General features: G+C 34.3%; 1 protein-coding gene across 1 annotated transcript in view; it reads left to right on the top strand.

Annotated features, from left to right (window-relative positions):
• EYS (eyes shut homolog) overlaps positions 1 to 13,165 on the top strand; it is a 1,685,417-nt gene that overhangs the window by 196,826 nt on the left and 1,475,426 nt on the right. The gene's annotated exons all lie outside the window — the stretch shown is intronic.

Genomic DNA, 13,165 nt, shown 5'->3' with positions numbered 1-13,165 from the left:
CCCTACAAGCAATTAAACTCCATTTTTGTTGTTTTGAAATCCTAGGAATTTATAGCATTTTCAAAATATATGAAAACAATTTTGATCCTTTAGAATAGAATTTTTATCATTTGTGAGGATTTGCTCATTTCAAACAATATTTCATTGTTTTATATAATCTGATTGCACATCAATAATTTTTCTTTCTGGTGCAATATTTTTTTGGAATGTATTTTCAATTAATTTTATTTTATTAGATACCTATTTTTTTTAATTTTGTCTTTTTAATTTATTAAATATTTCAATTTTTTTCCATTTAATAGGCCTAAATATATCTGGATTTGCAATGTTATAACAGTATATGTTTGTCTATTTATACATATATTTTCCTTGTTTACATATATGTCAAGTCTAATTCTCTCTCCACTTTTTCTATTAGTGTTCATACTCTTGTCTATTCAAGAATTTTTTTCATATGCATTTAAAATTATATTAACCAACCATTTTCCCCACCTCCACATAAAAACTAAAACACTATTGGCATTATAACTTGAATTGCATGAAACTACATTAATGTGTGAGGCCTGAAATTATTACAATATTGAGTCTTTCCATACAGAAGCATAATCTGACATGGTCTGGTAGACTCTTAATTCTTTAGGATGTTGATTTCTTCCTTGGTCTTTAATATGAAAAAAGATTTATTTATTGGGCTAAGATATCTATCAATAATTTTGATAATGTGCATGAGTTTATACTCAAATTTGCCCATCTATATTGTTGACATTTGCATTATAAGAGTATTTGTATGATGTCACCTTACCTGCTTGAGATTCTTTCTTATGCCAGTTTGAGAATATGGTTGAAAATAAGTTGGGATAAAAAATAGAACAGACAGTACATTTTCAACCTTGGGTTCATTGTCACCTTGGAATCACTTTTGTTAAGACACTATTACATTTCTTCCAAAAACTTTTAGTGAATAAAATCCATGCTGCTCACTAGTGACCCCAGGGAGATCCATAAAGGATGGTGTGTTTTGGATGACAGTAGATGTCTTATAAATGTGGGAGCAATACAAATTGATGGTGTTTCTTCTCCTCAACTGACAAGGAGATACACTTGATGTGTTTGTTCTAGGCTTAAATTTTAAGTCAAATTTGGCAGGAAAATAAAAATACAGGAACTGAGAGGGAGGCATTTCTATTGTGCTGGATTTTCTGGAACACTCTCCAGTGTCCATCATGCTGGCGATGGATTGTAGTTTCCATGTGCTTGATCCCCCTTAACAGAAAGCTTTCTTGGCTTCACCATTCAGTCAGTTGCTCAGGACAAAAAAAACTTCAGTCTGTGTCATCTGTGACTACAATATTTTACACACAATCCAGTGTACAATCCACAAGTATGTCTTTGAACATTTCATCTCTAACATCTCAGAAGGCTGACATCTTCTGTTGCCTCCATTACACTTTGACCCAACACTAGGACTTCTGTGTGGATTCCTGCGTGATTCTCCTAAGGGGTCTCTCCGCCAACAATACGAATAGTAAAACCGTGGTATGTCACCAGTGATGCCCTCCAGTTATCACCTCCTTTGCTGGTAGCCTGCTTAGCTACTTACTACTGATGCAAGAAATGCTTTTAACATATGGGCTACCTCAGTGACCTAATCTTTTCTTTCCACTATAGTCACAGCAAACACTATTAGTGGCCAACTTTTTCTATATAGAAGTCATTTTCGTGCTTCTCCAGTTCATCTTTCATTCAGTGGTTTTCTATATATTATGCCAGAAGTGGAACATATTACAAGTAGCTGTACCTTAAATTGAAATTAAAAAAAAAAAGTCTTTCACATTGAAATTTTTTTCTAATACTGGTTTAAAAAAATGTTTTTAATGTTTTCTATGCATACTCTTTGTCAGTGGTTACAGACAACAGACTTTTACTTGTTGCCCTATTATTTTCTTAATAGTATCTAAACCATTTTTGCCATAACAAGAAAAATAGATATTTCTTTAATTTTTTGTGGATTTGGGTCTTTTGTTATTAAGTAAGAAATTTCAAAATAGAATTCTAAATATTTAGGATTGTTGGATGAAATTGTATTAAAAAATGAATTAACAATTGCATGATTTTAAATATTGCTGAAAATGCTCTCATTTCTCTCTTCATATTTAAGATGCTTAGTTTTTGTATGTCTTACTGATTTTTATGGCTTGATAAAATCATTAGTCAAGTACCCATATTTTAAATTTTTGTGATTTTAAGTTTTGGGATTCTTATCATATTAGACTATTATTCTTATGCCATAATGTGGCTGAGGTAGTCATACTGTGAGAAATATTAGCAATGCCATTTTTTTTTCACTTGCATTCTCATTGCTTCTAATTTCATTCTACGGTTGTTGTTCTCTTGTTTTGTTTTGTGTTTTTACTTTGTCAGTTTTGAAGGGCAAATGTTATTAACTTTATAAAATATTCTTAAATCAACTTATTTGGACACACTCAACAGCAGAAGGCATCACAATATACTGAAATATGACAAGTAGTTTGGGAGCCACAAAGGTGTCCTGCAGCCACTGTGAATCTCCTTCTTTTCCCTCAGGGTAACTTGGGCACAGTACGTGCCCTATGGAGTGAATGAGCACACCTACATCAATTTGAATATTAAACATTTTAGGGCATGATTCTATTTTTTCTTATATTTAGATAAATATGCATGTAAGATGAGGTTCTGATATTTCTTTCTGCATATTGGATTTTTTTTCTGCCCTGGGTATGTATTACCATAATTTTTGAAATCCTTATAGATTGTTGGGTGATATGACTTGCAGGGCAATATGATTACTACTTTTTTCACATTCCTTTTCTCTCTTTTCTTCTAGATGATATATGTCCTATAGGATTTGACTGCTGTTTTAATGACTTTTTTTTTCTATTATTTTTCAAATTCTTTCTCATTTAGATTGTTACATAATGTTGAGCAGAGTTCCCTGTGCTATACAGTAGGTCCTTGTTGGGTATCCATTTTAAATATAGCATTGTGTGCATGTCAATCTCAAACTCCCTGACTATCCCTCCCCACACCCTTCCCTCCTGGTAACCATGTGTTCATTCTATGAGTCTGTGAGTCTGTTTCTGTTTTGAAAATAAGTTCATTTGTATCATTATCAGATTCCTCATATAAGCCATATTATGTAATATTTGTCTTTCTCTGTTTGACTTACTTCACTCGATATGACAATCTCTAGGCCCATCTATGTTGCTGCAAATGGCATTATTTCACTCTTTTTTATGGCTGAGTGATATTCCATTGTATATATGTACCACATCTTCTTTATCCATTCATCTGTTGATGAACATTTAGGTTACTCCCATGTCTTGGCTTTTGTAAATAGTAATTCTATGAACATTGGGGTGCATGTAACTTTTTGAATTAGAGTTTTCACCTCTTCTGAATATGCCCAGGAGTTGGATTCCTGGATCATACGGTAGCTCTATTTTTAGTTTTTTTAAGGAAACTCCATACTGTTCTCCATAGTGGTTGTACCAATTTACATTACCACCAACAGTGCAAGAGTGTTCCCTTTTCTCCACACCCTCTCCAGAATTTATTATTTTTGAATTTTGGATGATAGCCATGCTGACTGGTGTGAAGTGATATCTGATTTTAGTTTTGATTTGTATTTCTCTAATAATTAGTGATGTTGAGCATCTTTTCATGTGCCTCTTGGCCATCTGTATGTCTTCTTTGAAGAAATCTATTTAGGTCTTCTGCCCATTTTTTTTTTTTTTTCAGTACACGGGTCTCTCACTGTTGTGGCCTCTCCCTTTGTGGAGCACAGGCTCCGGACGTGCAGGCTCAGCGGCCATGGCTCACGGGCCCAGCCGCTCCGCGGCATGTGGGATCTTCCCGGACCGGGGCATGAACCCGTGTCCCCTGCATTGGCATGTGGACTCTCAACCACTGAGCCACCAGGGAAGCCTGCCCATTTTTTGATTGGGTTGTTTGTTTCTATTATTATTTTGTTCCATAGGCTAACCAGAAACACAACCAGAGATTCCAGTCATACCAAACTTGCACATGTTGCTGACACTAGGTCATGACGATACTTTAGTGTCATATGAATAAGACTGTTTAAAATGATACACAGTAATTTTGCACACAAAGCTATTTTTAATAATGGAATGGAGCCATTGCACAGAAAATCCACTTAAAAATTTATTTTAAAGTTATCTGTAGGAAATTTGCCACTTAATACATTATTTCCTCTAAATCACTTTCTATATTAACTCAAAAACCACTTTATATCTGATTCTATAACTTTGCTATTGCATGCACTTCTTTTTAACAAAGAGTATTGGAGAAGCAGAGTCAATATTCTGCACAAAGCAATCACTAAAATACAAGCTGACACCTGATTTTTTCTTCCTTTTTCCAAACAACACTACATGATCAAGGACAGAACTTTAAGAAATACCTTCTGTCTATGTTGAAAGAATGAATCAACTGTAAAACCATAAATAAGGCACAGAAGAACAAGAGAGTGATTCTAGAATTCCTTTAGTTGATAAGTAGAAATACAATATATTGTAGATGGAAACTCCTAAAACAGTTTTATACAAGAAAGCAGAAATTGCAGATGTGAATTATTATTATAAAGACAGCAAAATTAAATTATGTTAAAAATTAGACCAAAGGAAAACAGAAAATGAGGTGATTCTTGGCAAAAAGCCATGAGATCTGGATCAGATTATGGGTTTTGAAATACAGCCAACTCTGAAATGTTTATAAATGTCCATTTGCTACTGACCCTCTCATGGAGACTAGGTATAGACTACAAGCATCTAGTCAACATAGGAGTATGATAGGAAATATCACTAAGAATGTAAAACAATAGTAGCTTGCTCATATATGTAACATGCATGAAGGGAGAAGCATGGCAAGGGAGTCTTGCACAAATGAAACAGCCCCTTCAATTCAAATAACTACACTGAGGGTATGTATTTTTTAATTTTAATTTCAATAACTTCCCTTTACAATGCCATTAAATAAAGCAGAATAAATCAATAAAAAGTAACTAACATATAGATAAGAAATCATTCAGTTTCATGTAAGTCTAACTAAATTTCAAAATCCTTAAATACAATTAAAAAGCAATCATATTCTACAATTTAATGTGAAAACTGGTAAATAATTTTCCTCATAATTAAAAAGCCAATCATTATTTGAGGAAATTTTTTTTATATACTTACTTATTTTCAAATGTTCTAGGAAACTACTACCAGGAATTTCAAGTAGATGTTCCAGTGGGAAAACCTGTTATAAAATTTTTAAGAAAGTACAATTTTAATAAGGCCTATGTTATCCTCAGTTTTTCTTTTTTGACCCATTATAATGTTAAGCTAAAAAGAATAGACTGCCAGTTATTTTTCCAGCAAAAGTGGGTTTATCTGGGATCAGCAAATAATTGCAGTTCAGGGTCTTCAATCATGGTGAGACTTATGCAAGTCCCCAGCAAAAATGGAAAGGATAACTCTTTTATAGAGGGGGAAAGGGAGTTGGGAGAGCTAAAAAAAGGTCCATGGCTTTTGGTTGGCTGAGTTGTGACCAGGAAAGAAGAGGAAGTCTTTCTTCTTCCTGTTGGGCTCTGCTATCCTAGTCAGACATGAGGGCTCCCCTTTCTGATCTCAAGACTTTAAGTGAGGTTTCCCTTTATTAAAGTTTTACAGTAAGAAAAACATAGCAGGGTTTGCTGTTCTTCCAAGAACTTTTGTCAAGAATATCAATATAATTACTGTACTTTTATTTCCATTAAATCATGTAACTGATCTCCCACAGTAGAGAGGTACACCTGTTCTTCTCAGTTATGCTCCTCTTACTTAAACATTTCATATTCATGTGTATTATTAATTACTTTGAATGAAATTGTATAGAATATAAATTTTGTAGCCATATATGTGACTGTCTTTACCTGTTTCCAATATTTCACACTTAACCCCAAAAACATATGGGAGTTTTTGATTAAATTTCTTTTGGGACAGGTTTCAAAACTGTGAAAATGAGCAATCATTATGTTAATAATAAAAATAACAAAATTATGTTGGATTGTTATTTTTTAAATGCTTTCATGCACATTATTTCTATCCCCTCTCCATTTCTCTCTCTCTCTCTCACAGACACACACACACACACAAACACACACACACACACACACACACACAAAGAGAGGCATTAACTTCTATTTTACAAATGGAAAATCATGATCAAAGAGGTCCAATAATTTGAGTAACCTCAAATCACACCTAGGAATTCAGATAACAAAATTTGATATGTTTTCAGAAGAATAATGCTGATGTTTTCGATTGTTTCTTTTGGCAAGGGATATAGTAAAATATTAATTCAAAATTAATAAAAATTACTTCTAGCATTGCTGATTAGTGCATTGTTTTGAAAACTGTAATATATAATATAATACAATATAATAATATTATTGCATACAATAATATTAAATTGTAATATTTTAAAGGATCATACACCTTTATTGGTAATCATCTTTGTAAAATTTTAAGTATAGAAAATGTAACAGAAAGGAATTAAAAGAAAATAAATTAAAATAGCAAACTATTATTTTGTAAAAGACACTATTCACATGGTCAGTCTTGAAAGTTCAGAGATTTTTTTTTAACATCTTTATTGGAGTATAATTGCTTTACAATGTTGTGTTCATTTCTGCTGTATAACAAAGTGAATCAGCTATATGTATACATATATCCCTATATCCCCTCCCTCTTGCATCTACCTCTCACCCTCCCTATCCCACCCCTCTAGGTGGTCACACAGCACCGACGTGATCTCCCTGTGCAGTGCAACTGCTTTCTACTAGCTATCTATTTTACATTTGGTAGTGTATATATGTTAATGCTACTCTCTCAGAAAATTCTGGGATTTTAAACTATTAACAACCTGCATAAAGTAAACTTTGGTATAAAATCAATGTTTTTAAATATGTAGAAAAATAACTAAAGCCTATATTATGTTATATTATGAACTAATCTTGAAAACTGAAAGGAAACCGAATCTCCAGAGTTTTACATGAATCTTTTTATGACTGTTGGAGATATTTCAGTAATTTTTACTGTCTTAATCTGCCATGTTGTGACTCTTGCCAAAATGGGTTTTTACTCACTGTAGCTAGTTACAAGTGGTGGTTTATTTTTTCATCAAATATTGTATATAATGTCCATTTCTTTCAGAAGCATATATCATTTCATGTATGAATACTAGTTCAGAAAATGAAGAATTTGTAAGACAGTATTCCAGCATTAACAATGGGTCCTCAGCAGAAGATTTTGTGTATTGTTTATAAACATTTTGCAAGCATTTTCTCATTTAAACTCTATAGTCTTAGATGAACACACTGTCATTACCATGATTATACAAATGAGGACATTTTGACAGGGAGAGTGCAAATCTTTGCCCAATATCACACAATTATATAAATGTGGTGCATTCCTTCTTTAAAATTCTTCCTACTAAAGTTTCTCAATTCTCCTCTTTGCTAAGTGGCACAAACGTCACTCCTTTTAGGTACCTGAAACCAGTATGAAATGTCTACTAGGAAATTGTATTCAATTATAATTATATAAGCCTATACTATTCTAGCTTCCATGGGACATTCTCAAATGTAGTGATATTTTTCATACTTCTTATATATTGGAATTTCAAGTAGTTCCATAACTGTCCATGACAAGAGACTTCATTAGAATTTGTTATACTTTACTTGTATCTGGTTAGCTGCCAATAGTGATATAGTGAGCAAACTGTAAAGCTAGTTATCACAAAGTCCAGTTTTCTTTCTCAGAAAGGAATCTTCAGACTCTTGGACACCTATAGCTATATATTCCAGGCTTAACTAGTTCTGTATTATGTGCTTTATATTTAAGGGTTTCATTTATAGCTAATATAAGTATGAAAATGTGTTTGAGCGTATTTGAGAGAGAGAAAGAGATTGAGATTGAAAAAGAAAGAATAAACATAACTAGATCTTCAGGGTGTCCACCTTTTATACCCAATTTATTCAATTTTAATATATTCATTTGAATTTGTGACTACTCAACTTAGCAGAAAAACAATTGTATTAATTGTATCATCTATGAGAAAAGATAAAGGGAGATTTAAACTACATATGTTTAGCTTATGTCAGGCAACAATCAAAAGTTGTCCAGCTTGCTCTGTGAAGAAAGGTTTAACTTTGAGAAAAGCAGTGAAAGCACTGAGACATAATCAACTACATGAAACTTAAAGAAATTCTGTTAAAATTCAAGGAAACTCTCCCGCTGAAGTCAATACCCATACAAGAGTTGAAAGCACACACTTGGTGGCTATAAACCATAATCTGCTAAAACAACACTGTTACCATAATTTTCATTTTATTAGCTTTGTATATAATTTGTAATTTTATTTAAGTTTATGGTTGAATTGAGTATGCAAGCCTATGATATGTATGCCAAATTTTATTTTTATGCATTTTAAGTAACATCATAGAAATTTTGGTAACATTATGAAAATTTAAATCAATAATTGGGGTCTCTAAGAATTTTCCCATTAATAGTTTTTAATCATACTAAAGAAATATTGATATAGTCTAAATTAACAAATTAATAATATTTATTGTAAAATACTGTGTTACATACCTTGCTTTGTTCACTTAGTACATATACACGTATTTCAAATATCAAGTAAATTTTTACTAAATTATCTATAATGTAAATCAATCAGGGTCATACAATCTCTCTATCTTACAATATTTAAGCTTAAACTCTGAAGATTAGGGACATGTCTGAAGTGAAAAAATTATTATGAAAGAGCTGGGACTGGAACCCATATCTCCTAATTCATAATTCAATATGCTGCTATCACTGTCATCTTGTACCTCTTAGCATTATTAATTTCTTAAAAAATAAATGTAATGTATGAAATAATTATAGTAGAAAAATTGCCAAACCTTCATGCTAATTACTCTTCTTATGACTTCTTCCCTCATGGTGTCTTACTATGCAGTTTAACCATATATTTTCATTGTACATTTGTGCATTCCACTCTTCAGAGTGTCATATATATTCTATTTATTTCATTTTACTTCCAACAGATTAACTGTGGCTCAGTCACAGTGTGGCTGTGGATGACAATCCAGTTGCATATTTAAGAGAAACTTGAACAATGTAAATCAATTATACTATTTTCCATGTTAAAGAATGAAATCTTGACATCCTCTGTAATAACCATGACAAAATTCCCCACCGATATTTTAAAGCAGAACTGGCTCAAACTCATATTCTGAATATATGTTTGCAATGTCAGCTGATACATCGTGGTTTCTATGACAATTTGAGTGCTACAAAGATGGTGTTTTAAGCACCCTAAAATACCCTTTACCCACCCTAAATGTTTGCTCTAGCCATACTGAACTACTTTTATTTATTTTATTTATTTTTGAATTTTTATTGAAGTATAGTTGATTTACAATGTCATGTTAGTCTCAGGTGTACAGTACAGTAATTCAGTTGTACATATATATATGCATTATATATAGCCGTTTAATATTATTTTCCTTTAAAGGTTATTACAAAATATTAAGGATAGTTCCTTGTGCTCTACAGTAGGTCATTCTTGTTAATTTTATGTATAGTATTGTGTGTATGTTAATCCCAACTGAACTACTTTTACTTAAAATGCCATGCTCCAAATTCCTCTATGACTTTATTAATTTTACATGTTAATGGCATGAATTTCTGCTCATTCCACTTCCAATTTCCTGATAAACATCTGCATAAATTGTTAAACATATCAGATGTCACCAGCTATAATATGTCTTTAATTCATGGAAGTCCCAAATATGGGCCTGTTCTTCTTTGATGCCAAAACATTTCATACAGTCATCACCATATTACACCAACATTTGTACATATTTATCAGTATTAACTGACCAAATAAATCATGTAGTTTATCTGTTTTACTTCTATCTGCTGTATCAGAGTATAAACCTTTCAGACTCAGATACTGTGCCTTATTCATCTTGGCATTTACAGTGCCTAGTCTAATGCTTGGTAGAAAGGAAAAGTTAAAATTTCCATAAATTAATCAATATGACTCAAACTGGAAATTTTGCTTTAATGCTGTAAAAATGATGGCAATTTGAACCTATAGCTCTAAAGGTTACATCACTTCTCATATGTAGAAACTAACAATATTAAAACAATGTCTTAATTATGAATTTATATAAAGGTGTTAGATAAAACCAACAAGTTATTTTTATTTGATATTTCCTTGTTTCTTAAAAATATTCTTGTTGTTAATTTCAAAATTACAAAAGAAGGAGCAATGATTAGGTGAAGTAGATAAGGTGAAATTCACCATTGTAAACAAAAGGTTTACCATAACTGAATATGTCCTAAGATTTGAGGACAAGATATCTAAGATATCTAAATTAATTTAATAAATATATCAATGTCCTATTATACTGCAGTAAATTTGATCCAAAAATGTAATTCTTTAAAATGCAGCATCTATAATTGTGAGATCCATGGACAGACCTGAGCCACAGATCTGAGAGACTGAGGTTCTGGGCCACCTGGCTGTTCATCAAGCTTCAATACCAGTAGGGATGATTCTGGTTCCTAGGTTGGTGCAAGCTTTCAGGTCAGTGGTAATAATCCTAATAATCTTCTGGTTGGTTGTCCCCATTTTAGGGTGATTAAACTAGAGACACTCAAAATGGAAACCCACTCTCTACCTCCACTCTAGAGAAAAGATTCTGTTATTTGCCCACATGATAAGATAAGATAAGGATCTTATGATAAGATCCTTCAGATCAACTCTAAAGAACAAGGGCTGGATGGAGAATGGGAGACAGTTGTGGATCTCATTATACAAGACTTTTTGTAATGGCTCACATTAGCTCAGCTAGCCAGTGCCACTGCCACTGCATTGATTATGTACCTACTAGATTTTGGCAATTAATAAAACTAGGATCATGGGAATGTAGTAGGAAGCAAGAAAAAAAAATGGTTCTTACCTTACAGGAGCTTTCAATCTTCCCAGAAGATAGGAGTAAATATACTAACACAAAGAATGAATTAAGGCTGCCATTCAAATTTGCAAATGTGAAGTATTGTCTATGAATGCAGTGATTTACCTAGCCTGAGCCAGAGAATGTTGTTTAAGCAACCATCTGAAGGCTAAGTAGAAGTTAATAAGGTGAAGTACAGAGGAAGTGCGTTATGAAAACCATAAAGAAGGAAGGAACTAAGCATAGGAAGTTTAGTGTGTCTGGAGCAAAAATACCAAGAGAAAGAATGATGGAAAATGAGGCTGGGATCAGCAATGCATGATTGGTATTTGAAATTAAAAACAAAAATATGTGGACTTTCTGGAATGCAGGGTGTTCTCAGTGGAGCATCTCCCAGCCAAGCAACAACTAAACTGGTAAAAATCATTTCAAGTCTGTGGAAATTGTCCAAAGAAGATACAACAAACAAAGAAATTCTCTACTAAATCTTGAATGGAGCAGCAAGAATTTGTGGACTCTGAGCCACACCTTGTTCCCTACCACCACCATTACCACCCAGTTCTGCATTACAGAAGCCCAACCCTAGGTGCTCTACTCTAGGCAAGAAGACTTGGGGTCACTCTCTCCCTAGTTCCCAGAGAAGGGCTATGCTTCACCTCTGGAAAGAGAGTCTGCCCTTGTTTCTCATCACACCATCCAGCACCCTGCTACCAAAGCTCTATTCCAGATAGGTGAGGCAGAGAGGAACAGATCCCTCTTCCTTTATGTCCCTGCTGATAAGAAGGAAATCCTTCCTTAGGGATTGCATCCTGACAGATGCCAGAAAGCTTGGGTCTTGATTGCCCATGCCCCAGCCTAAGCATAGGATGGAGGTTTCATGCCAGAAGGGGCAATGCAGAAAAATCAGGGGCTACACCCCCACAACCAGTACCCACTCTTTGAGCAGGAGTATCACTGAGAAAAGAGGGTCCCCACCTGGAGCTCTGGTGCAGTAGCAAGGGGTTCTGCCCATGGGAGAGGCAGACCATAGCACAGAGTGTTCTACAGCTTTGCCTGAGGGCACCGACTTTATTGGGATAGAGAAGGGACACTTCCATGCTTAAGGCTATTATCAAAAATAGTGGAGATCTGGGTGAATAGCAATTACAAAGATACTACTAGGTTCATAATCCAAGCAAACAACAGAGCAGCCAGAAGTTTAATAGAATTTTCTGGGAGAGACAACTTAGAAGAGCCCTCCTGGAATCCTGAGCAGCTCTGGACCTTGGGAAGGCTGTGTGCATGTGCTGGGTTGCACCCACTCAGAGTGCTTAGAGCAGGACATGGGGTGAAATGGTAGACATTCTCCAAGCCACAAGCAGACCCATAACACAGGATAGAAGCCTCATTGGCACAAGAGACTTAAACACAACTGCTAAGAAGACACTGACTGAACAATTAGCTACTTTAGCCCAGAGGTGACACATAGAGTAGTCAAGTTGAAAAATAAAATAACCCTTATCCCCGGCAGTCTGGAAGACTGGCACCCTCCCTCCAAGGAGCGACCAGAGAGGGGAATCTCTGAGCTATATAACAGTCTCTGGTCAGATGTCAGCCAAGAGTACTTCACCTCCCTGAACGCTGTTTGCATCCTCCAAGCCACAAACACATCCAACAGCAAAGGGTAAAAATCTAACTGGCTAAGGGGACTTAAACAAAACTTCTCCCCACAAAATGGCACATACCTGATCCCTATCCCCCAGGGACAATCTCTAGGTAGCTCAGCTAAAAGATAAAAAAAAAAGCGGGGGGGGAAATCATATGAGCAGGGACATCACTGTGGGGAAAATGTACTTCACAGAATTAATTTAAGCAAGTCACTAAACAAATAAATCAACAGGCAAACAGCAATAATAACCACCACCAGGTGGAGGAGTGGGGTCTGTATTGAGGTGCTACGACATATTACCCGAAATGTCCAAAGTGCAGTGAAAAAATATGAGAGATGCAAAGACACGGAAAAAGGTTACCCATATACAAAAAAAGCAAACAGTAGAAACAGATGGTGGATTACACCAACAAAGACTTCAAAGAAGCTATTATAAATCTGTTCAAAAACTAAAGGAACTAAGATTA

This window comes from Tursiops truncatus, chromosome 12, assembly GCF_011762595.2.
Source record: "Tursiops truncatus isolate mTurTru1 chromosome 12, mTurTru1.mat.Y, whole genome shotgun sequence".
Lineage (NCBI taxonomy): Eukaryota > Metazoa > Chordata > Mammalia > Artiodactyla > Delphinidae > Tursiops > Tursiops truncatus.
The sequence above is the reverse complement of the archived record's forward strand: the minus strand, read 5'-3'. Positions and strand labels throughout refer to the sequence as shown.